At 38.9% G+C, this 27,935-nt stretch overlaps 1 pseudogene; it reads left to right on the top strand.

Annotated features, from left to right (window-relative positions):
• Nucleotides 1–397: 397 nt before the first annotated feature.
• Nucleotides 398–27,884, top strand: LOC116461431 (zinc finger protein 37A-like; annotated as a pseudogene).
• Nucleotides 27,885–27,935: the final 51 nt, after the last annotated feature.

Below are 27,935 nucleotides of genomic sequence, written 5' to 3'. Positions count from 1 at the left end.
AAATTTGAAGAGCAATTCCGAGTTATCTTTACAACAGTGTACAGGCTGGTAATGCTCATGTCCAGAGTGTTTTCTCACGGTGAGCGTCCAGTGGACCAGAACCAAGCAAGTGGAGCCACAGGTGCAAGTGGAGGTAGTGCTGCGGCAGCCCAGCAGCAGCGCAGCGGGACCACAGGAAGCCACCATGTCTGGAGAAATTCCACTCCTGAATTCTGCCAAAGGAGGAAGTGCTGAGGACAGCCAAATTATCAGGGAGATGTAATTCATAAGAAACCTGTGTAATTTAAGTACTCATAATTTATTTCAGCTAACGAATAAAACTGCAGTACTGCACTGGGTGCATCTGGGAACTAACTACCCAATGTAGCTGAAACGTCAGGCCATTTCGAAACGAGCGGCGCGGCGGCTTCTGGGAAATGTAGTCTGCACTTTCTCAGGGAGCGGCGCAAGGGCTTGTGGGAAATGTAGCGTGCACTTTCTAAGGGAGCGGCGCGAGGACTTGTGGGAAATGTAGTGTGCACTTTTTGGCGCCGGTCGCGCTAGCCGCTTGGGGCCTTCTGCGCATGTGCGCGGTGTGGCTCCAGGTTTGTTTTTCTCCGGTGCAGCCTGGTAGGGAGGGCTCCTGGCATCTGCCTGCGTCGGGGCAGAGGACGCGGAGGGTAGAGTACGGTAGGGCTGGAGCGAGGGTGGACTGGAGGTTCCGCTTGGCCTGGAGGTGAGAGAGGGAGCGGCTTTGTCGCCTGGCCTGGTTCTTCTGCTCCCGAAGGGAACGCGCGGGTCCCGCGCCTGTGACAAGTGAGGTTGGATTTTCTCCTCCCTGAGGTGAAGGATGCCCGGAGGCCTCGGCAGGACGGCGCGGAAATGGGCCTTTTGCCCAAAAGATGCGTGCTTCTCTCCTTATTCTTTCCCCTCAGAATCTCGCTGTCTCCTTCCAATCACCTGTGGTCGGCATCGCCGCGTTGTCACTGCGACGCCGAGGCGAGCGGGGTGGCGGGAAGCACCTGCGGGGCGGGGAGGGAACCTGCGGGCGCGGAGTCCACACCCAGCCTCTGCCCAGCGTCACCCCGCTTGCTGTGTCCTCGCAGGTCGCAGCTTCATGGCCTGACGCCTTCAGGAAGTATTTCGAAGTCATCGTGGCTGTGGATTGGGGGATTTCTTGTTTCCACTGACCTGTGAGGCAGCGCACGTGGAGGGAGGCACCCCGGCCCCTCCGGCACTGTCCAGCCTCGCCTGTGTCCCTAGTAGCAGTGGGTATTTCCAGACGGTCCAGCTTGTGGCTCAAGTGACAGGAAGATGTAGGAGCTTTCAGTCTTGGATGAGGATTCGAACTGAAGGGCTTAGGCCCAGCTGTCTTGGAGCAAAACATCTGTTGTGGGGTGAGCAGGTAAGGGGGGTTGAGGGTGCAGGGGCCCTCCTAGGAGGACACCCGACCAGTTAGGCCGAGACCTCGTTAGAGATCTGGAGCACGGGTGGGAGAAGAGGCTCGATTTGTGTCCTGTCCAGACTCCCACAGGCTGGGTGATGGTGGGAGCTTTGTGCCCATTCATATGCGGCGGCAGAGGAGGGCAAGGCCGAAGGAGCAGACAGCACCGCTTCTTGGGGAGTTGTGAAGGCATCATGCGGAGGGACGAGCTTAGCAGCCAAGTAGAGGACAGCACCTTCCATGCCTGGATTCGTTACTCGCTCCTTCTAGATGCTGAGCTGCTGGCTCACTGCAGCACAACTAGAGACGTACGGATGCCCCTATCTTGATCTTACAGAATCAGAGGTGCAGCCGCAAGAAAGGTCTGTAAGTTATCTCTTTCGGCATTATTTAAAAGATGGGATGGGGTGGGGTGGACAGGAAACGAGCTTAACATGTTAAGTGACTGATGACATTGACACATTTTGTTGTGGCAGAGTCAAGAACAGACACTGAGTCGCTTGAGGACTCAGGCGGGTGTTTGCTGCATTGACAACAGAGTTAGTAAAAATCCGTTTGCTTTTTAAAATCCAAAGATGGTTTTGAGAACCTGAAACCAAGTTAGAGCAAGTTCATTTTCCTTCCAAAAAACTGGGCTGTGCCGGGCGCAGTGGCTCACGCCTGGAATCCCAGCACTTTGGGAGGCGGAGGCCGGCAGATCACGAGGTTAGGAGTTCGAGACCAGCCTGGCCAACATGGCGAAACCCCGTCTTTACTAAAAATACAAACAATTAGCCAGACGTGGTGGTGCGCACCTGTAGTCCCAGCTACTTGGGAGGCTGAGGCAGGAGAATCACCTGAACCAAGGAGGCAGAGGTTGCAGTGAGCCAAGATCATGCCATTGCACTCCAGCCTGGGTGACAGGGCAGGACTCTGTCTCAAAAAAGCAAACAAAAAAAACTGGGCTGAAAAATACCGCATCACTTTTTTCAAAACCTTGTTGGGATTCTCTGGTTTATAATAAAGATTAAAACCTGAGTATTTTTGCTTAGCATTAGTTTTAATGAAAGTATTAGGTTCCATTCTTTGGCTTTTCCTAACTTGCTTAATTAGTTTAATATATTGGTTTGCATACTCTGTTAGAGTACAGCATAAGTTGTTTATAAGTCAGTAGAAAACCAAACGTTTTTACATTTGAAAACTAATGTGTCCAAGCAGTACATAACCATGCCAGAGTCATGCATGGACGTGTGAGTATTTCCCTTTTAGAGATGTTTTGCCAGCTGGGAAGTGGACCTTTTTAGGCAAGTGACATTTCTCATGATCTTTTCTTATTTCTCAGCTACACCCTCTCAGTTTTCTCTGCTCTGCCAACACTAGTGGAAGATGATCACATCCCAGGTAAGTTGTTTATTTTTTCACAGTTTTGCTTAAAAGTAATTATTGAGGTTTAAAAAATGTCTATAGATTCATATGAAAGTAGAAATAACATCCCAGAAGATATAGAGGAGAGGTCACGTTACAGTTCATGGGTCAAATGCAGCCTGCTGTCTGTTTTTTTATGGTCCACAAATGAAGGATGGTTTTTATATTTTTAGGTGGCTGGGGGAAAAAAACCAAGAGTATTATTTTGCTTGGAAATTATATGAAATTCAGACTTCATTGTCTATAAAGTTTTATTGGGACTCAGCTATACTCACGTATTTATGTATTGTCTGTTGGTACTTTCACACTACAAAGGCAGAGTTGACTGGTTGCAGCAGAGACTGTAATGGCCCACAAGCCTAAAATATTTACTGTGTGACCCTTTACAGAAAATGTTTGCTGATTTCTGATAAAGAGTTCATGAAGAGTAAGACAAAAATGTCATATAGGTGAATGCAGATCTTGTGATCTAACAGTTGTGAAACTGGAACATAAAACAGTTTGTCAGTGGGCTTTATTAGGTAACGTGAAACTTCCTATGACAGTCTTGCAGTTACATAAAAAAGTAGTACAACAAAGTGAATAATTCATGTGCAGTCCAGGGGAAAACTTAAGAGATAGCAAAAGAAAGTATATGACTAAAAAATTCAAATAGGCCAGGCACATTGGCTCACGCCTGTAATCCCAGCACTTTGGAAGGCTGAGGCGAGTGGATCATGAGGTCAGGAGTTCGAGACCAGTCTGACCAACATGGTGAAACCCTATCTCTACTAAAAATACAAAAATTAGCTGGGCATGGTGGCGTGTGCCTGTAATCCCAGCTAGTCAGGAGGCTAAGGCAGGAGAATCACTTAAACCCGGGAGGCGGAGGTTGCAGTGAGCCGAGATTGCACCACTGCGCTCCAGCCTGAGCAACAGAGTGAGACTCCATCTCAAAAAAAAAAAAAAAAAAAAAAAATTCCAATGAATTGTGTAGCATTAGGACTCATGGTTGTTTAAAGAAACAGCCCTGGTAGGCTAGGGCGATTGTGGGTTGTTAGGATGTGGCAGGCTTTGTGACAGCCTTAGAAACTGGGCAGAACTGGAATATTTGCAACAACTTTCGAGGGATTCTACCTAAAAAAAAATTACGGTAAAATACACATCATATGAAATTCATAAGCCATTTTAAAGTATAGAATTCAATGACTTTAGTACATTCACAATGTTGTACAACCATAACCACCATTTATTTCTGGAATATTTTCATCACACCAAAAGGAAACACGGCACCCTTAATAAGCGGTATTGTAACTTAATAAGCAGTTGCTCCCTTCTCCCCGCTCTGCTCCCAGCCCCTAGCAACCAATAATCTCCTTTCTGTCTTTATAGATTTGCCTATTTCGGATATGGCATATGAATGGAATCATACAATTTGTGTCTGATCTCTCACTTAGAATAATGTTTTCAAGACCCATTTATGTTGTAGTTGTATATCAGTACTTTGTCCCTTTTTATGACTGAACAATATTCTATTATGTGGATATACCATCTTTTGTTTATCCATTCATCTGTTGATGGACATTGAGGGTCATCCTGTGTTTCACTATTGTGGATAGTGCTCCTATGAACATTCACGTACAAATATTTGTTTGAATACATGCTTTCAGTTGTTTTGGGTATATACCTAGGAGTGAAATTGCTGGGTGATATGGTAATTTTACATTTAATTTATTGTGAAACTGACAGTTTTCCACAGCAGGGTGCTTTGCAATCCATAGGAATTTTTAGTTAGCTTTTCTATTTCTGCAAAAGAGTATGTTGAGTTTTTGATAAGTATTGCACTGGGTAGGTATTAGAGTGAGTGATAACACTTTGGGGAGTGTTATCTTAATATTAAATCTTAAAATCAATGAACATAAGATTTTTTTTCCCCTAGGTCTTCTTTCCTTCATTAATGTTTTGTAGTTTTCAGTGTACAAGTGTTGCATATCCTTGCTTAAATTTATTAAATAGTTTTTCATTTAAATGCTATTGTAAATTATATGAAATTCAGACTTCAGTGTCTGAAGATAAAACTTTCTATAAAGTTTTATTGGGACTCAGCCATACTCATGTATTTATGTATAGTCTGTGGGTACTTTCACACTATGAGGGCAGAGTTGACTAGTTGCAGTAGAGACTGTAATGTCCCACAAGCCTAAAATTTCTTTTGTTTAAATGCTATTGTAAGTGGAATTGTTAATTTGCTTTTTGGCTGCTCATTGTAATGAGTACACAACTAATTTTTGAGTGTTGATCTTGTATCTTGTAATTTTGCTGAATTTGTTTCCTACTTCTAGTAGTTTCTTTGTGGATTCTTTAGTATTTTCTGCATATAAGATCATGTCATCTGCAAACAAAACTATTTTATTTCTTTCTTTCCAGTTTGGGTTTATTTATTTATTTACTTAGCCTAATTGCTCTGGCTGGAATTTTTAGTACAATGTTGAATATATGTGGCCAAAGCAGGCATCTTTATTTATTGTTAGTTTTTTGTTTTAGCAGTCTTAACCATTTTTGGATGTACAGTTCAGAAGCAGTGTTAAGTATATTTATATTGTACATCTGATCACCACAACTTTTTCATCTTGGGAACATGAAATTCTCTACCCATTAAACAATAACTCCCCATTTTCCCCTCCTCCTTGCCCCTGGCGACCACCATCCTACTTTCTGTTTCTATGAGTTTCACTGTTTTTCCTATATCTCATATAAGTGAAATCATACAGTATTTGTCTTATTGTGACTGGCTTATTTCACCTAGCATAGTGTCCTCAAGCTTCCTCAGTGTTGTAGCAGGTGTCAGAATTTATCTCCTTTCTAATGTTGAATGATATTTCATTGTACCGATGTTTTGTTTATTCATTCATCTGTCAGTGGACATTTGGGTTCCTTTCTCCTTTTAACTGTTGTGAATAATGCTACTGTGAACATGGGGTACAACTATTCTTTGAGATCCTTCTTTCAGTTCTTTTGGTTATATACTCAGAAGTGGTATGGCTGGAACCTATGGTAATTCTATTTTTAATTTCTTGAGGAAACACCGACCTGTTTTCTACAGGAGGTGCACCATTTTACAGTCCCATCCTCAGTGTACAGGATTCTGATTTCTCCATATCCTTGCCAACACTCGTTATTTTCTTTTGTTGTTTTGATAGCAGCCATTGTAATGGGTGTATGGTAATTTTTCATTGTGGTTTTGATTTATATTTCCCTAATGATTAGTGATGTTGAGCATATTTTCACAAGCTTGCTGACCATTTATGTATCTTTTATGGAGAAATGTCTGTTCAAGTCCCTTTTCCATCTTTGAATCAGGTTATTTTGTTTGTTTTGAGTTCTAGGGGTTCTTTATATATTTTTTATAGTAATTTGTCATCAGATACATGAATTGCAAATGTTTCCTCTTGTTGTGTTGGTTGTCTTTTCATTCAGTTAACTGTGTCCTTTGATGCACAATTTTTAAGTTTGATGTAGTCCAATTTATTTTTACTTCTGTTGCCTGTGGCTTTTGGTATTATATCCAATAAAACATTGCCACACGAATCCATTCTCCTATGTGTTCTGCCGTGAGTTTTGTAACTTTAGTTCTTAGATTTAGGTCTTTGATTCATTTTGAGTTAATTTTTTTTTGTAGTTTTGTTTTGCATGTGGCTATCCAGTTTTATCAACACTATTTGTTAGAAAAATTGCCCTTTCCCTATTGACTGTTCTTGAAAACTTTGTTGAAAATCATTTTACCACACATGCATGGGTTTTCAAGATTATTTTGGCTAGTTGAGATCCCTTGAAATTCCATGTAAACTTCAGGATGATTTATTTCTATTTCTGTTACTATGTCTCCTTTGTAAACTGACCTTTTTTTTTTTAATCAATATGTAGTGTTTTCCTCTTGTAACAATTTTTAATTTAAAGTCTTTTTTATTTCAATATAGCCACGCTGGTATTCTTTAGGTTACTATCCTCTTCTGTCATTTCAGTTTCAACCTATTGTGTTGTGTGTTTGTATCTAAAGAGAGTGTCTTGTAGACAATATATACCTGGATCATATATTTGTATTTATTTTGCCAATTTCTTTTTATTTTATTTTATTTTATTTTATTTTATTTTTTTTGAGACAGAGTCTTACTGTGTTGCCCAGGCTGGAGTGCAGTGGTGCGATCTTGACTCTCTGCAACCTCCGCCTCCAGGGTTCAAGCAGTTCTGCCTCAGCCTCCCGAGTAGCTGGGATTACAGGTGCACACCACTACACCTGGCTAATTTTTTTTTTTTTTTTTTTTTTTTTTAGTAGAGACAGGGTTTCACCGTATTGGCCAGGCTGGTCTCAAACTCCTGACCTCGTGACCCACCCGCCACAGCCTCCCAAAGTGCTGGGATTACAGGTGTGAGCCACCATGCCCAGCCTATTTTGCCAATTTCTGTCTTTTAGGTGGGAGTTTAGTTTATTTACATTTAGAGTAAATGATAAATTGATAAAGGACTTATGCCATTTTGCTATTTGTTTTCATACGTATTACATCTTTTTTGTTTTGTTTTTCTGTGTTTTTCAGTTTTGTGTTTTGTTTTCAGTTCTTCTTTTGTGTTTGTTTTTTTCTAATGTGCCATTTTAATTCCTTTTGTATTTCTTTGTAGTCATTATTTACCTAGTGTTAATACTTGGAATTGCAATTAACATCTTGAATTTATAACAATCTAGCTTGCATTAATACTAACTAAGCCTTAATATTATATAAAAACTCTGCTCCTATACAGCTTTTCTGTCCTTTGTCTTCTTATTGTCACATTTTATGCCTTCATAAATTGTGTGCACATTACCGTAGATTTATAATTGTTTTATGTATTTGTCTTTTAAATCATATAGAAAAAAGAGGGAACATAAAAGCCAAGAATACAATAAGACTGACTTTTGCATTTACTTACAGTAGTTACTTTTACCATTTGAATTTTTTGTTTGGATTGGAGTTACTGTCTAATGTCCTTTTGTTTCAACCTTAAGGACTTCCTTTTGCATTTCTTGTAGGAGATCTAGTACTAATAAATTCTCTCAGGTTCTGTTGATCTAGGAATGTTTTAATTTCCCCTTCATTTTTGAAAGGCAGTTTTGCCAAATGTAGAATTTTTTATTTTATTTTAATTAATTAATTTATTTATTTATTTTATATTTTATTATTTTTTTTTTTGGCACTTGAAAGGTGCCATTATTCTACTGCCTCTGGCCTTCATGATTTCTAATAAAAGGCTGGCTGTTACTCTTATTTCAGATCCTTTGTACACGGTTAGTCCCTTATCTCTTGCTACTTTCAAGATTCTTTGTCTTGTGACAATTTATTATTTCTCTCAGTTTGAAATTCTTTGAGCTTATCCTAATTATAGTTTCTTGAGAGTCTTGGACATAGAGATTCATGTTTTTCATCAGTTTGGAAGGTCTTCAGACATTATTTCTTCAGATATTTTTTGGTTCCCTTTTCTCTTCTTCGTCAGCAGCTCTTATTATTAACTTGTTGGTATGCTTGATGTTGTCTCATGGATCTCTTAGGCATTGTCCATTTTTCACCATTCTTTTCCTCTGCTCCACAGAATGAGTAATCTCCATCAGTGTCTTCAATTTTGCTGATTCTTTGTTCTCTTTGAGCTCCAATCTGTTATTAAATCCTTTCGCTGATTTAAAAAAAAATTAGTTGTTATACTTGTCAGCTCCAGACAGTCCTAATTACATTTTTGTAATTTTGTTCTGTATATTAATATTTTGTATTTGGCATGGCATCGTTCACCTGGTTTCTGTTAGTTCTTTATCTGGTTTCATTTAGCTCTTCGCGCACATTTAGAACAGTTGATTTAAATTCTTTATCTAGTAAGACCAATTACAAAGGTGTCTTTGAAGACAGATTTTATTCATTTCTTTTTTCTGTGTGTCTGTGGGTCATATTATCTTCTTTGCATTCCTCATAATTTTTTATTGAAAACTGAACATTTTGAATATTAAAATGTGTTAATTCTGGAAATCAGATTCTTTTCCCCAGAATTTGTTGTTGCTGTTTATTTTACATCATTTGTTTATTTCGTGACTTTTCTAAACTATTTTTGTAAAGTTCTTTGTTGTACATGGTCACTGAAACCTCTGTTCTGTTAGTTTAGTGGTCAGTTTGTGATCCGACAGAGATTTCTTTAAATGCCCAAAGCCAAAACAAAACAAAAAACTCTTCTGGTCTTTGCATATTGGCCCTGTTTTAGGGCGCTCCTGTAATGGTTTGCCAGGCCATTTACATCTCTGTGTAAAATTTTACTTCCTGCTCACACTGAGCCTGAAGGTCAACCAGACTGAAAGCTTAGGTTCCTCTCAGGTTTTTTATGAGCATGCATATTGCCCTGGCCTTGCACATGACCTCAATTCCCTGGTTTATGCAAGAGCTTTTCAAACCCCTTATCCCCACCCCTGGCCCCCATGTATTTCCTTCCCAGTTTTTCCATTCCCAGTTTTATCAGTCCTTCTGCTGCTTTTCTCATCTGGCTGCTGAGGTCAGATAATTGCCTTTAAATGCTTTCAACTAGCACTTTCTGGAAGACTAGCCCTGAGAAAGTTCCAAGGCAGGCAAAACAAAGACAAGCCTGTGAGCCATTTCTTCAGAGAGCCCGCATAGACAGATCAAAATACACAACTACAGTTCTCTGAAAACAAGGTGCATACTGTCCACTTTGGCACAGGCATCAGCAGGCCACATCAGGAATGTTCTGGGTGTACTAGGTTTTTAATTAGATTGGAGAATTCTGAAAAGCTTGATGCTGAGAGGGGTTTTTTTGCTTTTCCAGCTTAATTGTTGCTTTAGTTTGGGATGGAATTTTGGAGTTACCTATTCCATTTTCAGCCTGCTTCCCACATCAGTTTTTGAGTAATTACTCTGTGGCAGAACAGATGTGCCTAGCCCATCTTGTCCTTTTCCTGCACTACCTCTGCCATCAGCCATTTCTCCAAAGGATATTGTTCTTTCTAGTGGAGGATGGAATTTAAAAACCAAGATCTGGGTGCTCATTGCTAGAGGTTGTCACTGCCTCAGACCCTCTCAATTGACAGAGTTAGGAAATAAATGTAGGTATGTATACATACACACACACAGAAATACACATGTGTACACTTATTTTTGTATTGGTCTGTCTATACATATTTTTTAAACAATGAGTTTACATAGACATTTCCCAGTTTCAACCTTAACCCCATAGCCTTTCTGTTTTCCATCTTTGTGACTTCTTTCTCCAACAGTGAGAAACCAGGCTATACCATTATCCACAATATTTATTTGCTCCTTCTCCCTGTTTGTATCCAATCTTTTTTTTTTTTTTTTTTTTTTTTTTTTTTTTTGAGATGGAGTTTCACTCCATCTGGAGTTTCTCCAGGTTCCCAGGCCAGAGTGCAATGGCATGATCTCGGCTCACTGCAACCTCTGCCTTCTGGGTTCAAGTGATTCTCCTACCTCAGCCTCCGAAGTAGCTGGGATTAGAGGCATGTGCCACCACGCCTGGATAATTTTGTATTTTTAGTAGAGACGGGGTTTCTCCATGTTGATCAGGCTGGTCTCGAACCCCCAACCTTAGGTGATCTGCCCTCCTTGGCCTCCCAAATTGTTGGGATTACAGGCATGAGCCACTGCGCCCGGCCTGTATCTAATCTCTTAAACCTGCCAGTGCTACCTGTCTCCTGAGCTCTGATTTGATCCCTTAGATCACCATCTTTCTGGAATTAGCCATACTTGCTATATTAAATATTCAAATCAGATTTGATGTATTAAAACATTTTAGAAGTTAAAAGGGGCCATTTGACTAAGTCTCATTTTTGGAAAAACATTATTACTTTATGTAAGCTTGTCAAAAATAAAATTTCCGCTTATTGGCAGCACAGTATCTAAACCTGTCTCTCCAGGTTGTCAAGCCACTACTTTGTCCATTAAGTTATAAAGACACTTATCTAATTCATGAAGGAAGGCAGAGCTTCCTAATCACCTCCTAAAGGCCATGCCTCTTCATACTATTGCAATGGTATTAGATTTCAACATATGAAGTTGTGAAGGGCACAGACATTCAGACCATAACACTAAGTATTTTATTCTACTGGATACTATCATAAATGGGATTATTTTCTGAATTTCCTTTTGGATGGTTCATTGTTGGAGTATTTTTTTTTTTAAAAACCTAATTGTTATGTGTTTATTTTGTACTCTGCAACTTCGCCAAAACCATTTGTTAGCTCGTAGATTTTTTGTGGATTATTTGCTAAATAATGTTATCTGCAAATAGAGTAGTTTTACTTCTGCCTTTCAATTTGAATGTCTTTTATTTCTTTTTCTTGCCTATTTGCTCTGGTTAGAAATTTTAATACAGTGTTGAATTGCAGTGGTGAAAGCACTATCCTTTGCCTGTTCATGATCTTAGTGGGGGATGTTTCAGTCTTTCACTATGGAGTATGTTACCTGTGAGTTTTTTATATATGCACTTTATTATGTTGAGGAACTTTGCCTCCATTCCTCTGTTTTCTGAGTTTTGTTATCCTTGAATGGTATTGGGTTTTGTATTTTTTTCTGCATCATTAATATGATCACGTGTTTATTCATTTGTTTTATTAATGTGGTGTCTTACACTGATTAATTTTCTTATATCGAACCACTCTTGCATTCCTGGAATAGATCCAACTTGGTCATAGTATGTAATGTTTTTAATATGCTGCCAAATTTGGTTTGCTAGTATTTTATTGATAATTTTTTGCATCTGTATTCATAAGAGATATTAGCCTGTAATTTTATTTTCCTGTGAAGTCTTTTTTTGGCTTTGGTATCAAGATAATGCTAGCCAGCATTATAAAACTCATGAGAATTAGTTAGGAAGCATTCCCTTCTAATTTTTGGAAATGTTTGAGGAAGATTAGTATTATTTCTTTAATTTGATAGAATTGACCAGTGAAGCCATCTTACCCTGGATTTTTTTCCCTTGGGCAGTTTTTTAAGAAATTACTGATACATCTCTTTACTTGTTATAAGTACGTTGAGATTTTCTATTTCTTCTTGAGTCAGTTTTAGGAATGTGTGTCCTTCTAGGAAATGTGTCTATTTCATTGAGTTACTTAATTTATTAGTGTACCGTTGTTCATAGTATTCTCTTATAACCCATTTTTTTTGTAATGTCACTTTCATTTCTGATTTTAGTTCTTTGCATTTTTTTTCTTTAGTCAATCTAGCTAAAAGCTTATGAATTTTGTTCTATTTAAGGAATCAGATTTTGGATTTTTTGGTTCTCTGTAGTTTTCTATTTTCTGTTCACTTATCTTTGCTCTAATATGTATTATATCCTTCCTTCTGCTAGCTTTGGGTTTAGTTTGATCCTTCTTTGCTAGTTGCTGAAGGTGTAAAGTTATTGATTTCTTTCTTTTTGAAAATAGGCATTTATTGCTATAAATCTCCCTATAGGCATACTCTTGGCTGCACCCATAAGTTGTGATACAGTCTCTTTACCTTTTCACCCATTTCTAAGTATTTTTAAATTTCCTTTGTGGTTTCCTATGTGATCCATTAAACGTTAATATCCACTTTAAAAAAATTTTTCTGTTACTGATTTCTAGCTTTATCCTATTATGGTCAGAAAATATTTTTTTTTATTATTTCAGTCTTTTGAAATTTACTGAGATTTATTTTGTGCCCTAATATGTGGGCTTCCTTGTAGACTGTTTCTTGTGCACTTGAGAATAATGTATATTCTGCTATTGGTAGGTGGAGTATTCCACATACTTATCTTAGGCCTACTTGGTTTATACCATTATTCAAATACTCTGTTTTCTTACTGATCTTCTGTCTGGATATTCTATCCATTAATGAAAGCAGAGTAATGAAGTGTCCAACTATTATTACCAAACTCTGCATTTCTTCATTTAAATCTGTCAATGTTTGCTTTATGTATTTGGTTCTATTTTCTTTGATCCACATATGTTTGCAATTGATTTTTTTATTAACACTTTTCCAGTTGTATAATGTCCTTTGTCTCTTGTAACAGTTTTTTACTTAAAGTCTGCTTTTTTTGTTGTTGTTGTTTTTTGTTTTTGTGGTATCAGTGTAGCTACCCAGCACTCTTTTGGTTATTATTTGCATAAATATCTTTCTTCGTCCTTTCACATTCAGCTTACTGGCTTTGGATCTACAATGAGTTTCTTGGAGACAGCTTATGGTTAGATCTTTTTATTTTGTTCCCCTTATTTTCTGTTTTTAATTTTTATGGATACATAGTGAGTATATATATTTATGTGATTTATATACATGAGATAAAATATCTCGATATAGGCCTACAATGTGTAAAATCACATCAGAGTGAGTGGGGTGTCCATCACCTCCAGCACTTATCCTTTCTTTGTGTTACAATCAAATTATACTCTTAATTATTTTTAAATGTACAATAAATTATTGTTGGGATTTGCTGGCAAGATGGCTGAATAGGAACAGCTCTGGTCTGCAGCTCCCAGAGAGATTGACGCAGAATGCGGGTGATTTCTACATTTTCAACTGAGGTACATGGGTCGTCTCACTGGGACTGGTGGGACAGTCAGTGCCGCCCATGGAGGGTGAGCCGAAGCAGGATGGTACATGGGTCGTCTCACTGGGACTGGTGGGACAGTCAGTGCCGCCCATGGAGGGTGAGCCGAAGCAGGATGGGGCGTCGTCTCACCCAGGAAGTGCAACGGGTCTGGGAACTCCCTCTCCTAGCCAAGGAAAGACATTAGGGACTGAGCCGTGAGAAATGGTGCACTCTGGCCCAGATACTGCACTTTCACACAGTCTTCACAACCTGCAGACCAGGAGATTCCCTCTGGTGCCTATGCCACCAGGGCCTGGGTTTCAGGCACAAAACTGGGCAGCCATTTGGGCAGACACCAAGCTAGCTGCAGGAGTTTTTTTTTCATACCCTAGTGGTGCCTGGAACACCAGTGAGACAGAACCATTCGCTCCCCTGGAAAGGGGGCTGAAGCCAGGGAGCCAGTGGCCTGGCTCGGCAGGTCCTACCCCCACGGAGCCCAGCAAGCTAAGATCCACTGGCTTGAAATTCTCACTGCCAGCCTAGCAGTCTGAGCTCAACCTGGGATACTCAAACCTGATGGGAGGAGGGGCGTCTGCCATTGCTGAGGCTTGAGTAGGCAGTTTTACCCTCAGTGTAAACAAAGCTGCCTGGAAGATCAAACTGGGTGGAACGCATCACAGCTCAGCAAGGCTGAGACTGCCTCTCTAGATTCTTCCTCTCTGGGCAGGGCATCTCTGACAAAAAAGGCAGCATCCCCAGTCAGGGGCTTATAGATAAACCCCCCCCCCCATCTCCTTGGGATAGAGCACCTGGGGGAAAGGGCAGCTGTGGGCACAGTTTCAGCAGACTTAAAGGTTCCTTCCTGACAGCTCTGAAGAGAGCAGCAGATCTCCCAGCACAGCGTTCAAGCTCTGCTAAAGGTCAGACTGCCTCCTCAAGTGGGTCACTGACCCCCATGTCTCCTGACTGGGAGACACCTTCCAGTAGGGGCCGACAGACACCTCATACAGGAGAGCTCCAGCTGGCCTCTGGCAGGTGCCCCTCTGGGACAAAGCTTCTAGAGGAAGGAATAGGCAGCAATCTTTGCTATTCGGCAGCCTCCACTGGTGATACCCAGGCAAACAGGGTCTGGAGTGGACCTCCAGCAAACTCCAGCAGACCTGCAGCAGAGGGGCCTGACTGTTAGAAGGAAAACTAACAAAAAGGAATAACATCAACATCAACAAAAAGGACATCCACTCAGAGACCCCATCTGAAGGTCACCAACATCAAACACCAAAGGTAAATAAATCCATGAAGATGGGGAGAAACCAGTGCAAAAGACTGAAAATTCCAAAAACCAGAATGCCTCTTCTCCTCCAAAGGATCACAACTCCTTGCCAGCAAGGGAACAAAACTTGATGGAGAATGAGTTTGACAAATTGACAGAAGTAGGCTTCAGAAGGTGGGTAATAATAACTAACTACTCTATGCTAAAGGAGCATGTTCTATCCCAATGCAAGGAAGCTAAGAACATTGAAAAAAGGTTAGATGTATTGCTAACTAGAATAACTTGTTTAGAGAAGAACATAAATCACCTGATGGAGCTGAAAAACACAGCACGAGAACTTCATGAAGCATACACAAGTATCAATAGCTGACTCGATCAAGCGGAAGAAAGGATATAAGAGATTTAAGATCAGATTAATGAAATAAAGTGAGAAGACAAGATTACAGAAAAAAGAACGAAAAGGAATGACCAAAGCTTCCAAGAAATACGGGGCTATGTGAAAAGACCAAATCTATGTTTGATTGGTGTACCTGAAAGTGACGAGGAGAATGGAAACAAGTTGAAAAACACTCTGAAGGATATTATCCAGGAGAACTTTCCCAACCTAGCAAGAGAGGCCAACATTCAAATTCAGGAAATACAGAGAATACCACAAAGATACTCCTTAAAAAGAGCAACCCCAAGACACATAATCATCAGACTCAGCAAGGTTGAAATGAAGGAAAAAATTTTAAGAGCAGCGAGAGAGTAAGGTCAGTTCACCCACAAAAAAGGGAAGCCCATCAGACTAACAGCAGATCTCCCTGCAGAAACCCTAAAAGCCAGAAGAGAGTGGGTGCCAATATTCAACATTCTTAAAGAAAAGAATTTTCAACCCAGAATTTCATATCCAGCCAAACTAAGCTTCATAAGTGAAGGGGAAATAAAATCCTTTACAGACAAGCAAATTCTGAGAGATTTTGTCACCACCAGGCCTGCCTTACAAGAGTTCCTGAAGGAAGCACTAAACATGGAAAGGAACAACCAGTACCAGCCACTGCAACAACATACCAAATTATAAAGACCATTGACACTATGAAAAAACTGCATCAACTAATGGGCAAAATAACCAGCTAGCATCATAATGACAGGATCAAATTCACATATAACAATATTAACCTTAAATGTAAACGGGCTAAATGCCCCAATTAAAAGACACAGACTGGCAAATTGGATAAAGAGTCAACACCCATCAGTGTGCTGTATTCAGGAGACCCATCTCATGTGCAAAGACACACATCAAAAAAAAGGGATGGAGGAATATTTACCAAGCATACGGAAAGCTAAAAAAGCAGGGGTTACAATCTTAGTCTCTGATAAAACAGGCTTTAAACCAATGAAGATCAAAAGAGACAAGAGCATTACATAATGGTAAAGAGATCAATACAACAAGAAGAGCTAACTATCCTAAATATATATGCACTCAATACAGGAGCACCCAGATTCATAAAGCAAGTTCTTAGAGACCTACAAAGACACTTAGACTCCCACACAATAATAGTGGGAGACTTTAACACCCCACTGTCAATATTAGTTCAACAAGACAGAAAATTAACAAGGTTATTCAGAACTTTAACTCAGCTCTGGACCAAGCAGACCTAATAGACATCTAAAGAACTCTCCCACCCAAATCAACAGAATATGTATTCTTCTCAGCACCACAACACATTTATTCTAAAATTGACCACATAATTGGAAGTAAAACACTCCTCAGCAAATGCAAAAGAATGGAAATCATAACAATCTCTCAGAACACAGTGCAATGAAATTAGATATCAGGATTAGGAAACTCACTCAAAACTGCACAATTACATGAAAACTGAACAACCTGCTCCTGAATGACTGCTGGGTAAATAACAAAATTAAGGCAGAAATAAAGAAGTTATTTAAAACCAATGAGAACAAAGACATAACATACCAGAATCTCTGGGACACATTTAAAGTAGTGTCTAGAGGGAAATTTGTAGCACTAAATGTCCACAACAGAAAGGAGGAAAGACGTAAAATAGACACCCTAACATCACAATTAAAAGAACTAGAGAAGCAAGAGCAAACAAATTCAAAAGCTGGCAGAAGATAAGAAATAACTAAGATCAGAGCAGAACTGATGGAGATAGAGATACAAAAAACCCTTCAAAAAATCAATGAATCCAGGAGCTGTTTTTTTTTGAAAAGATCAACGAAATAGAGTAGCCAGAAGAATAAAGAAGAAAAGAGAGAAGAATCAAATAGATGCAATAAAAAATGATAAAGGGACTGTCACTACTGATCCCACAGAAATACAAACTACCATCAGATAATACTATAAACACCTCTATGCAAATAAACTGGAAAATCTGAAGAAATGGATAGATTCCTGGACACATACACCCTCCCAAGTCTAAAGCACGAAGAAGTCAAATCCCTGAATAGACCAATAACAAGTTCTGAAATTGAGGAAATAATAGCCTACCAACCAAAAAAAGGTCTAGGACCAGACGGATTCACAGCCAGATACTACCAGAGGTACAAAGAGGAGAAGATACCATTCCTCTGAAACTATTCCAAGTAATAGAAAAAGAGAGAATCCACTCTAACTCATTTTATGAGGCCAACATCATCCTGATACCAAAACCTTGGAGGGACACAACAAAAAAAGAAAATTTCAGGCCAATATCCCTGATGAACATCTATGCAAAAATCCTCAAAAAAATACTGTCAAACCAAATCCAGCAGCACATCAAAAAGCTTATCCACCACAATCAAGTCGGCTTCATCCCTGGGATGCAGGGCTGGTTCAATATAGGCAAATCAATAAACATAATCCATCACATACACAGAACCAATGAAAAAAACCACGTGATTATCTCAATAGGTGCAGAAAACGCCTTTGACAAAATTAAACACCTCTTCATGCTAAAAACTCTCAATAAACTAGGTATTGATGGAATGTATCTCAAAATAATAAGAGCTATTTATGACAAACCCACAGCCAATATGCTGAATGGGCAAAAACTGGAAGCATTCCCTTTGAAAACCAGCACAAGACAAGGATGCCCTCTCTTACTACTCCTATTCAACATAATATTGGAAGTTCTGGCCAAGGCATTCAGGCAAGAGAAAGAAATAAAGGGTATTCATATGGGAAAAGAGGAAGTCAAATTGTCTCTGTTTGCAGATGACATGATTGTATATTTAGAAAACTCCATCGTGTCAGCCCAAAATCTCCTAAAGCTGATAAGCAACTTCAGAAATGTCTCAGGATACAAAATCATTGTGCAAAAATCACAACCATTCCTATACACCAATAATAGACAAACAGCCAAATCATGAGTGAACTCCCATTCACAATTTCTACAAACAAAATTAAATACCTAGGAATACAACTTACATGGGATGTGAAGGACCTCTTCAAGGAGAACTACAAACCACTGCTCAAGGAAATAAGAGAGGACACAAACAAATAGAAAAACATTCCATGCTTATGGATAGGAAGAATCAGTATTGTGAAAATGGGCATACTGCAGAGTAATTTATAGGTTCAATGCTATCCCCATCAAGTTACCATTAACAATCTTCACAGAATTAGAAAAAACTACTTTAAATTTCATATGGAACCAAAAAAGAGCCCAGATAGCCAAGACAATTCTAAGCAAAAAGAACAAAGCTGGAGGCATCACACTACCTGACTTCAAACTACAATGCTACAGTAACCAAAGCAGCATGATACTGGTACCAAAACAGATATATAGATCAATGGAACAGAACAGAGGCCTCAGAAATAACACCACATGTCTACAACCATCTGATCTTTGACAGACCTGACAAAAACAAGCAATGGGAAATGGATTCCCTATTTAATAAATGATGTTGGGAAAACTGGCTAGCCATATGCAGAAAACTGAAACTGGACCCTTTCCTTACACCTTATACAAAAATTAACTCAAGATGGATTAAAGACTTAAATGTAAGACCTAAAACTGTAAAAACTCTAGAAGAAAACCTAGGCAATGCCATTCAGGACATAGGCGTGGGCAAAGACTTCATGACTAAAACACCAAAAGCAATGGCAACAAGAGCCAAAATTGACAAATGGAATCTAATTAAAGAGCTTCTGCACAGCAAAAGAAACTATCATCAGAGTGAACAGGCAACCTACAGAATGAGAGAAAATTTTTGCAATCTGTCCATCTGACGTAGGGTTAATATCCAGAATCTACAAAGGACTTAAACAGATTTACAAGAAAAAAACAACCCCATCAAAAAGTGGGTGAAGGATATGAACAGACACTTCTCAAAAGAAGACATTTATGCAGCCAACATACATGAAAAAAAGCTCATCATCACTGGTGATTAGAAAAATGCAAATCAAAACCACAGTGAGATACCACCTCATACCATTTAGAATGGCGAGCATTAAAAAGTCAGGAAACAACAGATGCTGGAGAGGATGTGGAGAAATAGGAATGATTTTATACTGTTGTTGGGAGTGTAAATTAGTTCAACCATCGTGGAAGACAGTGTGGTGATTCCTCAAGGATCTAGAACCAGAAATACCATTTGACCTAGCAATCCCATTACTAGGTATATACCCAAAGGATTATAAATCATTCTACTATACGGACACTTGCATATGTGTGTTTTTTTGTGGCACTATTCACAATAGGAAAGACTTGGAACGAACGTAAATGCCCATCAATGATAGACTGGATAAAGAAAATGTGGTACATATGCACCATGGAATACTATGCAGCCATAAAAAAGGATGAGTTCATGTCCTTTGCCGGGACGTGGATGAAGCTGGAAACCATCATTCTCAGCAAACTAACACAAGAACAGAAAACCAAACATTGCATGTTCTCACTCATAAGTGGGAGTTGGACAATGAGAACACATGGACACAGGGAGGGGAACATCTCACACCAGGGCCTGTCATAGGGTGGTGGAGTAGGGGAGAGATAGCATTAGGAGAAATACCTTATGTAGATGATGGGTTGATGGGTGCAGCAAACCACTATGGCACATGTATACCTATGTAACAAACCTGCATGTTCTGTAAGTGTACCCCAGAACTTAAAGTATAATAAAAAAAAATTGTCGACTATAGTCACCCTGTTGTACGTCAAATACTCGATCTTATTCATTGTAATTACATTTTTGTATGTATTATTTGAAGAAATTTATCCACTCTGCGAATCTCTGCCATTTTTCTTATTTATTTAATCCTAATTTCTCTTTTAAGACCAAATGCAGATGAAAACTTGGCTTATAATCTTTTAACAGTTCCCTTGTTTGTCGTGCATCACATTTCAACCCAAAGGATTCCCTTTAGCATTCCTTGCAGAGTAGATCTAGTAAAAACATACTCCCTTAGCTTGTGTTCATCTGGGAATGTCCTCATTATTGACAGGCATGTTTGCCAGGCATAGAATTCTCAGCTGACAGCTTTTTTTTTCAGCACTTTGAATATATCAATCCAGTGCCTTCTAATCTCCAAGGTTTCTGCTGATGATCTTTTTGAGGTTCTTTTGTATATGACAAATTGCTCCCCCTTTGCATTTGATTCTCTGTCATTTTTTTTTTTTTTCTGACTGTTTGCTTATAACATGTCTTGGTGGATGTATTTGAGTTTATTTTGAGTTTATTGTGCTTCCTGGATGTGTAGCTTTGTGTCTTTCACCAAATTTAGGAAGTTTAAGTTTTGGCTTTTCTGCAAATACTCTATTTCCTTGTCTCTCTTGTATTCTTCTACATTTCTCATAATGTTTGTGCTGGTCAGCTTGATGCTGTCTCATAGGTCCTTTGGGTTCCGTTTATTTTTCTTAATTCTTTTTTGCTTTGCTTCTCAAACTTGATAATTTCAATAGTCTTATACTTAAATTCACAGATTCTTTTTGGCATTCCCAAATCTGCTGTTGAACTCTTCTGGTGAATTCATTATTTCAATTATGGTACTTTTTAGTTTTAGAGTGTCTATTTGGTGCTTTTTAATAATTTCAATCTATTGGTATTTGGTTTGTAAGTTGTTTTGTGGTTCTCTCTGGTGCTCGTATGTTTTCTTTTAGCTTTTGAGCATATTTAAGACAGTTGATTTAAAGTCTTTGTTTAAGAAGTGTTATGTTTGGTTTGCCTCCAGGATATATCTGTCAATTTGTATTTTTCCTTTGATTGGACAACACTTCCAGTTTCTTTGTATGCTTTGTGATTTTCTTGTTCCTGTTGAAACTGGGTATTTTAATATTATAATTTGGTAACTTTAGAAATCACTTTCTCATTCTTCTCTAGACTTTGCTGTTCTTAATTACTGAAGTCTTCAGTATCCATTTGTTTTTATGAATTTTTCAAACTTTTTTTTGCAGTCTTATGTGTGGTCACTGAATTCTCTCTCTTTAGCTTGTGTTCAGGTAGTGTTTTAAGAGGCATTTTTCCTGGAAGGCCAGGTTTCAAACAACCACCACCAAACAGAAAAGAAAAAGAAAAAGAAAAAAAAAAAAACTAAAAAAAACAGCAAAACCCCTTTCTTGTTATTTGCAAATTGTCTCTGTCCTGGGGCACTTTTAAGCACTTAGCCTGGTCCACTTAGAACTTCATCTTAGTCTTTACTGCCTGCTTGAACTGAGCATAGAGATTAGCCAGAAGTAAAACCTTAGGGTCTTTTCAGGTCTTTGCCAAGCTTCTTCTGTCCTGGGTATGTGCTTGGTGTTCTGAATTCCTTAACCCATTTATGCCTAGTGTTCCATTATTGGAACGCTAAGCATGTGGGAGTTATTTATATCCTACTACTTAAGGTCATTTCAAGGTCTGATTGCAAAAATTTTAAAAATTGTAACCTCAGGCATAAATGGACTATAATGTACATAATGCTCTTGATTGCCCTCATTTCCCCTCCAAAAAAGTCTCTCTTTAGCTTTTTTTTCTTCTGGAATTCATTTTAGAATGGAATTTATCTCCTAGGTTTATTTATATTTTACAAATTATTCTTTTATTATCTCTTCTTCCAGTTTTTATTTTGTGATAATTTGTGCAATTTTATACATTTATATTTGTGCAATTCTGCATTTTACATCCATTTTGTTTTCTTTCTTTCTTTCTTTTCTTTTTTTTTTTTTTTTTTTTTTTTTTTTTTTTTTTTTTTTTTTTGACAGAGTTTCACTCTTTTTGCCCAGGCTGGAGTACAGTGGTGTGATCTTGGCTCACTGCAACATCTGCCTCCTGGATTTTCAAGTGATTCTCCTGTCTCAGCCTCCCAAGTAGCTGGGATTACAGGCACCTGCCACCACGCCTAGCTAATTTTTGTATTTTTAGTAAAGAAGGGGTTTCACCATGTTGACCAGGCTGGTCTTGAACTCCTGACCTCACGATCCTCCCGCCTTGGCCTACCAAAGTGCTGGGATTACAGGCATGAGCCACCACACCTGGCCTATTTTGTTTTCTAGTAGTGTTCACAGAGTATTTGTTTTGTTTTCATTTGTTTTCACAGTTAGGCAAATATTAACATTTAATTTTGGGATGCTGGTTTTCTCTTCTCTGACATGTATATTTTTTTGAGATGGAGTTTCACCCTGTCACCCAGGCTGGAGTTCAGTGGCACGATCTTGGTTCACTGCAACCTCCACCTCCTGGATTCAAGAGATTCTCCTGCCTCAGCCTTCCGAGTAGCTGGGATTACAGGCATCCACTGCCACGCATGGCTATTTTTTGTATTTTTAGTAGAGACGGGGTTTCACCATGTTGGGCAGGCTGGTCTTGAACTCCAGACCTTAGGTCTCTCCCAAGCTTCAGAATCATCTCTGTAGCCTTCCACTGGACATGCTCACTTCCATGACATGAAGACATTCCAAGAGCTGCATGGCCTGCATATGTCTTATTGTCACTCTGCACTCTCCTCTCCCCCAACACCCAACCTCCTGGTTCTAATTTGTAGACCTTCTAAGGCCCCTATACAGGCCCTCTGGAAGTAGCCCTTCCTGTCTTCCTTTGCTTAGTGAATTCCCTCTTCCACATCTCCACTGCTGCCCCCTAATGTAGACAATCTACCTCTAACACTGCTCTCCAGCACAGTCTCCACTCTACTTTGGTGGCATTGCGTCCTCAATGAAAACTGAATTACGTTACAGGGATTCAGGTGTGTATTTTCAGTTCACCATCAACTTCTGCTATTCGCATCAATGACTTGGAGTCGGGGGAGCAGGGAACCTATGGCCTAAAGGAAGTGTGCAAGATAATTGTTTATGCCATATACTGCCAGTCCTTTAGGACATGGGAGGAAACTATCAGCACGCCTATTTATATTTTTATCTAAAAAATAAGAACAAAATTAAGCTTTCCTTATATGTGGATTGTATTTTATTACTTTATAAATAAATATAAACAAAACTAGTAGTTGCTAAACATTTTTATGGATTAGATGAATGATAAATATTTGGAGAACACTAACAGGATTAAAGCCAAAAGTATTTCCTAGTCTCCCTCATCTCCCATGCCTCTGCAACCTTTACATCATCACAGGTAAGACATGCTCTTATCCTGTTAAGCAATTCCATTGACTTGCCACATATTTTTTCAGGTTTTTAACCTTAAGTTTTTGTTACATGTTTGCAAAGGAACTAAACTTTTATCACTTTGGTGAAGTCTAATATGTGGACACACTCTCACATGAATTTGCACAGAACTCTTTTATGATCCATCTGTGTTGCACATATCTGTGGTGTTAGTCCTTTAAGTCCTGTGGTAGATATGTCTCTGTATGTATGTTTCCTCATAAGAAGATATGTTCCTCTCTTGTAAGGAAGACTCTTGTATTCAAATAAGAATACTCAGAAACTAAGAAAGCTCTAGGCACATGTAGGTACTAAATATTTTTGCATTAAGTAATAAATTAATGCACCAACAGGATATTTCTGCTATGATTTTTTACCCACAATGTGTTACATAAAACAACATGTATCATGGAGGCCCTTTATAACATTTTCTATTTAATCTTCAACAACAAAAATGGTAAGAATTAGTCCTTAAACATCTTTTTTCACATCAGCTGATTATTATTGCTTCAGACTGAGCAGAAGTGTGATTTTCCAGGGATCAGTGTCATTTAGGGATGTGACTATGGGCTTCACTCAAGAGGAGTGGCAGCATCTGGACCCTGCTCAGAGGACCCTGTACAGGAATGTGATGCTGGACAACTACAGCCACCTTGTCTCAGTAGGTAAGTAGGAATTGTTTCCCATGTAGAAGGCCAGAATGCATGTCCTTTCTTATCAATAGAAACTTGTGGAAATTTTGTAAAATATAATAATGTTTAGGTTTGATATTTAGAGATCAAGGACAATGTATCCCTTTTGGATACCAGAAAGAATATTTTCCTCTGCCCCATGACAGGATTAAATGAGGTGTGTGTGTGTGTGTGTGTGTGTGTGTGTGTGTGTGTATGTGTGTACGTGTGTACAGTTTGGGGTATACTGTCTTCCTCCTTCAGGGAAACCCACCTAGTTTGTCGGAAGTAATATAATTCTCATTCCTAAACCAGAAGTGATCCTCAAGTTGGAGAAAGGCAAGGAGCCATGGATATTAGAGGAAAAATTTGGAAGCCAGAGTCATCAGGGTGAGTTAGTAAGTGCCAGATGGAATTTAAAGGTAGGCAGATCATAAAGGATAAGTTCAGATAATAATACCATTGTTCTTCAGGAATCATATTTTAGAGGCTCTAGACCTTTGGAAATAACATATTGACATGACCCAAATATCCAGTGACTCTGAATCACCCAGCATCTCCCAGTGTCACTTCCATACACACATCTTGTTTTTTTTTAAATTGTGGTATAAATTATATAGTTAAGTCACAGCTTAATAAAATTATATATGTGTGTGTATATATGTAATGTATATATATACGTATATATATATACATATATATATACATGTATATATATATATATGAGAGACATTCATGTATCCATCATTGAGATGAATATATAGAGTGTTTTTCAGCACCCCTGGAAAGCTCTCTGGTGTAGTCTTCCCATTAAAGAGCATCCCTCCTTCTATAAAATATTAAGTATATTTTTCTATACATTCTTTTTTGAGTTGCTCATTCGTTAGCATTCTACCATATTCACATTTTTTTACAGAATTATTTTAAAATAGCCTGGGCCCAGTGGTTCATGCCTGTAATCCCAGCACTTTGGGAGGCTGAGGTGGGGGGATCACTTGAGCCCAGGAATTTGAGACCAGCTTGGGCAACACAGGAAGACCCTATCTCTATGAAAACTTAAAAAATTAGCCAGGCATGGTGGCACACACCTGCGATCCCATGCCTGGCTAATTTTTGTAATCTCAGCTACTGAGGTGAGAGTCTTGCTTTAGCCTTGGAAGAGGCTGCAGTGAGCTGTGCTTTTGCCATTGCACTGCAGCCTGGGTGACAGAGCAAGATTCTGTCTCTAAAATATAAAAAGCAATTAAAATTAAAGTTAAACATTCAAGCAGTAATGATTTCAGCATGAAGCCTGAAAAAAATTGTGTTTGAAAAAGCTCTCTGGGTAATTCTGATAAACATTATTTATTAAGTACCATTGATATAAATATCTATGTATGACACTGAGAGAAAATCATAGGTAAAGTAATGGCTGCCAGGAACGTAGCTGGTGAACGAAAACAGAACTGCATGAAATATTTTAAAATTCAGTGTTTAACAAAGAATATTGTTATAGCAATCCAGCTGATGTTTGTGCTTAAATGAATTATACAAATGGTCCTTTTACATTTTTTAGTAAATGAACCTGGAAGTGGTGGGAAAATTTGGGAAGGCAATTTTTTAAAAACATTGTTAGACTGTAAGCTGACAATGAAAAAACAATCAGTATAAAATTATGATGGGAATGAGCAATTTATAAGGGACAAACAGCTGAACTTACCTAGAGTGAAATATATTCATTCTAGACTTGTAAAAGAATGGCTTGGTTCTAATCTGAATCTAAACGTAAAGATATGTCTACTTCAGTGATACCTTGTTAAAAAAAAGTGTTTGTTCTTGGAACATTGGACTCAGTATAGGATAGTACAGTAGATGGAATAAAGGGCAAATCCCATAGCCGGAATAGAACCATAAGCCTGATCCTGTGGCAACGATGGCTTGTTCAGTCATTGATTTCACTCTTATTGTTGCATACTTTTATTCCTAGTAAATCAGAGCTAGAAAAACAAGCCAGGTGCAGTGGCTCATGTCTGTAATCCCAGCACTTTTGAAGGCCAATGTGGGTGAATTGCCTTAGGCCAGGAGTTCAAGACCAGCCTGACTAACATGGCAAAATCCTGTCTCTACTAAAAACATAAAAACTAGCCGAGCATGGTTGTGTATGCCTGTAGTCCAAGCTACTTGGGAGGTTGAGGCATGAGAATTGCTTGAACCCAGGAAGCGGAGGTTGCAGTCAGCCGAGATCACGTCACTACACTCCAGCCTGGGTGACAGAGGAAGACTCTGTCTCAAAAACAACAACAACAACCCACAGAATTGGAGCCTGGATTATAGGACTATCTATGAATTAGAACTTTTAGAAATTTGATTTGTTGCTGCTGTGTTGAGTTGAAAAGAGGCATAAGACTGGAAGTGTGCACATTGTTGTCATAATGTAGGTATGAGGAGATAATGGCCTAAACTGAGCCTTCAAACATAATGCTAACTTTATTTCTCTTACATATCATTGTCAACTAATCTTTCTTGTCACTCTGTATTTCAGAATTAGCTAATATGAGTAGAAACTATTCAAGAATGAAGTTCAATGAGTTTAACAAAGGTGGAAAATGTTTCTGTGATGAAAGCATGAAATAATTCATTTTGAAGAGGAACCTTCTGAATATAATAAAAATGGGAACGGCTTCTGGCTGAATGAAGACCTCGTTTGGCATCAGAAGATTAAAAATTGGGAGCAACCTTTTGAATACAATGAATGTGGGAAAGCTTTCCCTGAGAATTCACTCTTCCTTGTACATAAGAGAGCTTCACAGGACAGAAAACCTGCAAATATACTGAACATGGGAAAACCTGTGATGTGTCATTTTTCATTACTCATCAGCAAACACATCCAAGAGAGAACCACTATGAATGTAATGAATGTGGAGAAAGTATCTTTGAGGAATCCATTCTCCTTGAACGTCAGAGTGTTTACCCATTCAGCCAGAAGTTAAATCCCACTCCAATTCAGAGAACCCACTCAACAATATTATTGAATATAATGAATGTGGAACCTTTTTCAGTGAAAAATTAGTCCTTCATTTACAACAGAGAACACATCCAGGAGAAAAACCATTTGAATGTCATGAATGTGGAAAAACCTTCACCCAGAAGTCAGCCCACACAAGACATCAGAGAACACACACAGGGAAAACCCTATGAATGTCAACGGATGTGGGAAGATCTTCTATAAGAATTCAGACCTCATTAGAAATCAAAGAATTCACACAGGGGAGAGACCTTATGGATGTCATGAATGGAGAAATCCTTCAGTGAAAAGTCAACCCTTACTCAACATCAGAGAACACACACAGGGAGAAACCATATAAATGTCATGAATGTGGGAAAACCTCGTTTAAGTCGGTTCTTACTGTGCATCAGAAAACACACACAGGGGAGAAGCCCTACGAATGCTATGCATGTGGGAATGCCTTTCTCGGAAAGTCAGCCCTCATTGAACATCAAAGAATTCACACAGGAGAAAAACCTTATGAATGTAATGAATGTGAGAAGTCATTCTCTGAGAAGTCAACCCTTACTAAACATCTAAGAACTCACACAGGTGAGAAATCTTATGAATATATTCAATGTGGAAAATTTTTCTGCTACCACTCCAGTTTCACAGAACATCTGAGAAGACACACAGGGGAGAAACCTTTTGGATGTAATGAATGTGGGAAAACCTTCCATCAGAAGTCAGCCCTAATTGTTCACCAGAGAACTCATATAAGACAGAAACCCTATGGATGTAATGAATGTGGAAAATCATTCTGTGTGAAGTCAAAACTCATTGCACATCATAGAACACACATGAGAGAAACCCTATGAATGTAATGTTTGTGGAAAATCATTATTAAGTCAAAACTAACTGTACATCAGAGAACACACTTGGGGTGAAACCCTATAAATGTAGTAAGTGAGGGAAATTACTCTGGGTGAAGTCAGAACTTTGTAGAACAGAGAACATAAAGGGTGAGAGAGGCCGGGCGCGGTGGCTCATGCTTGTAATCCCAGCACTTTGGGAGGCC

Source organism: Hylobates moloch, unplaced genomic scaffold, assembly GCF_009828535.3.
Source record: "Hylobates moloch isolate HMO894 unplaced genomic scaffold, HMol_V3 SCAFFOLD_3, whole genome shotgun sequence".
NCBI lineage: Eukaryota > Metazoa > Chordata > Mammalia > Primates > Hylobatidae > Hylobates > Hylobates moloch.
Note: the sequence above shows the minus strand (reverse complement) of the source record. Positions and strands in the feature narration are given on the sequence as shown.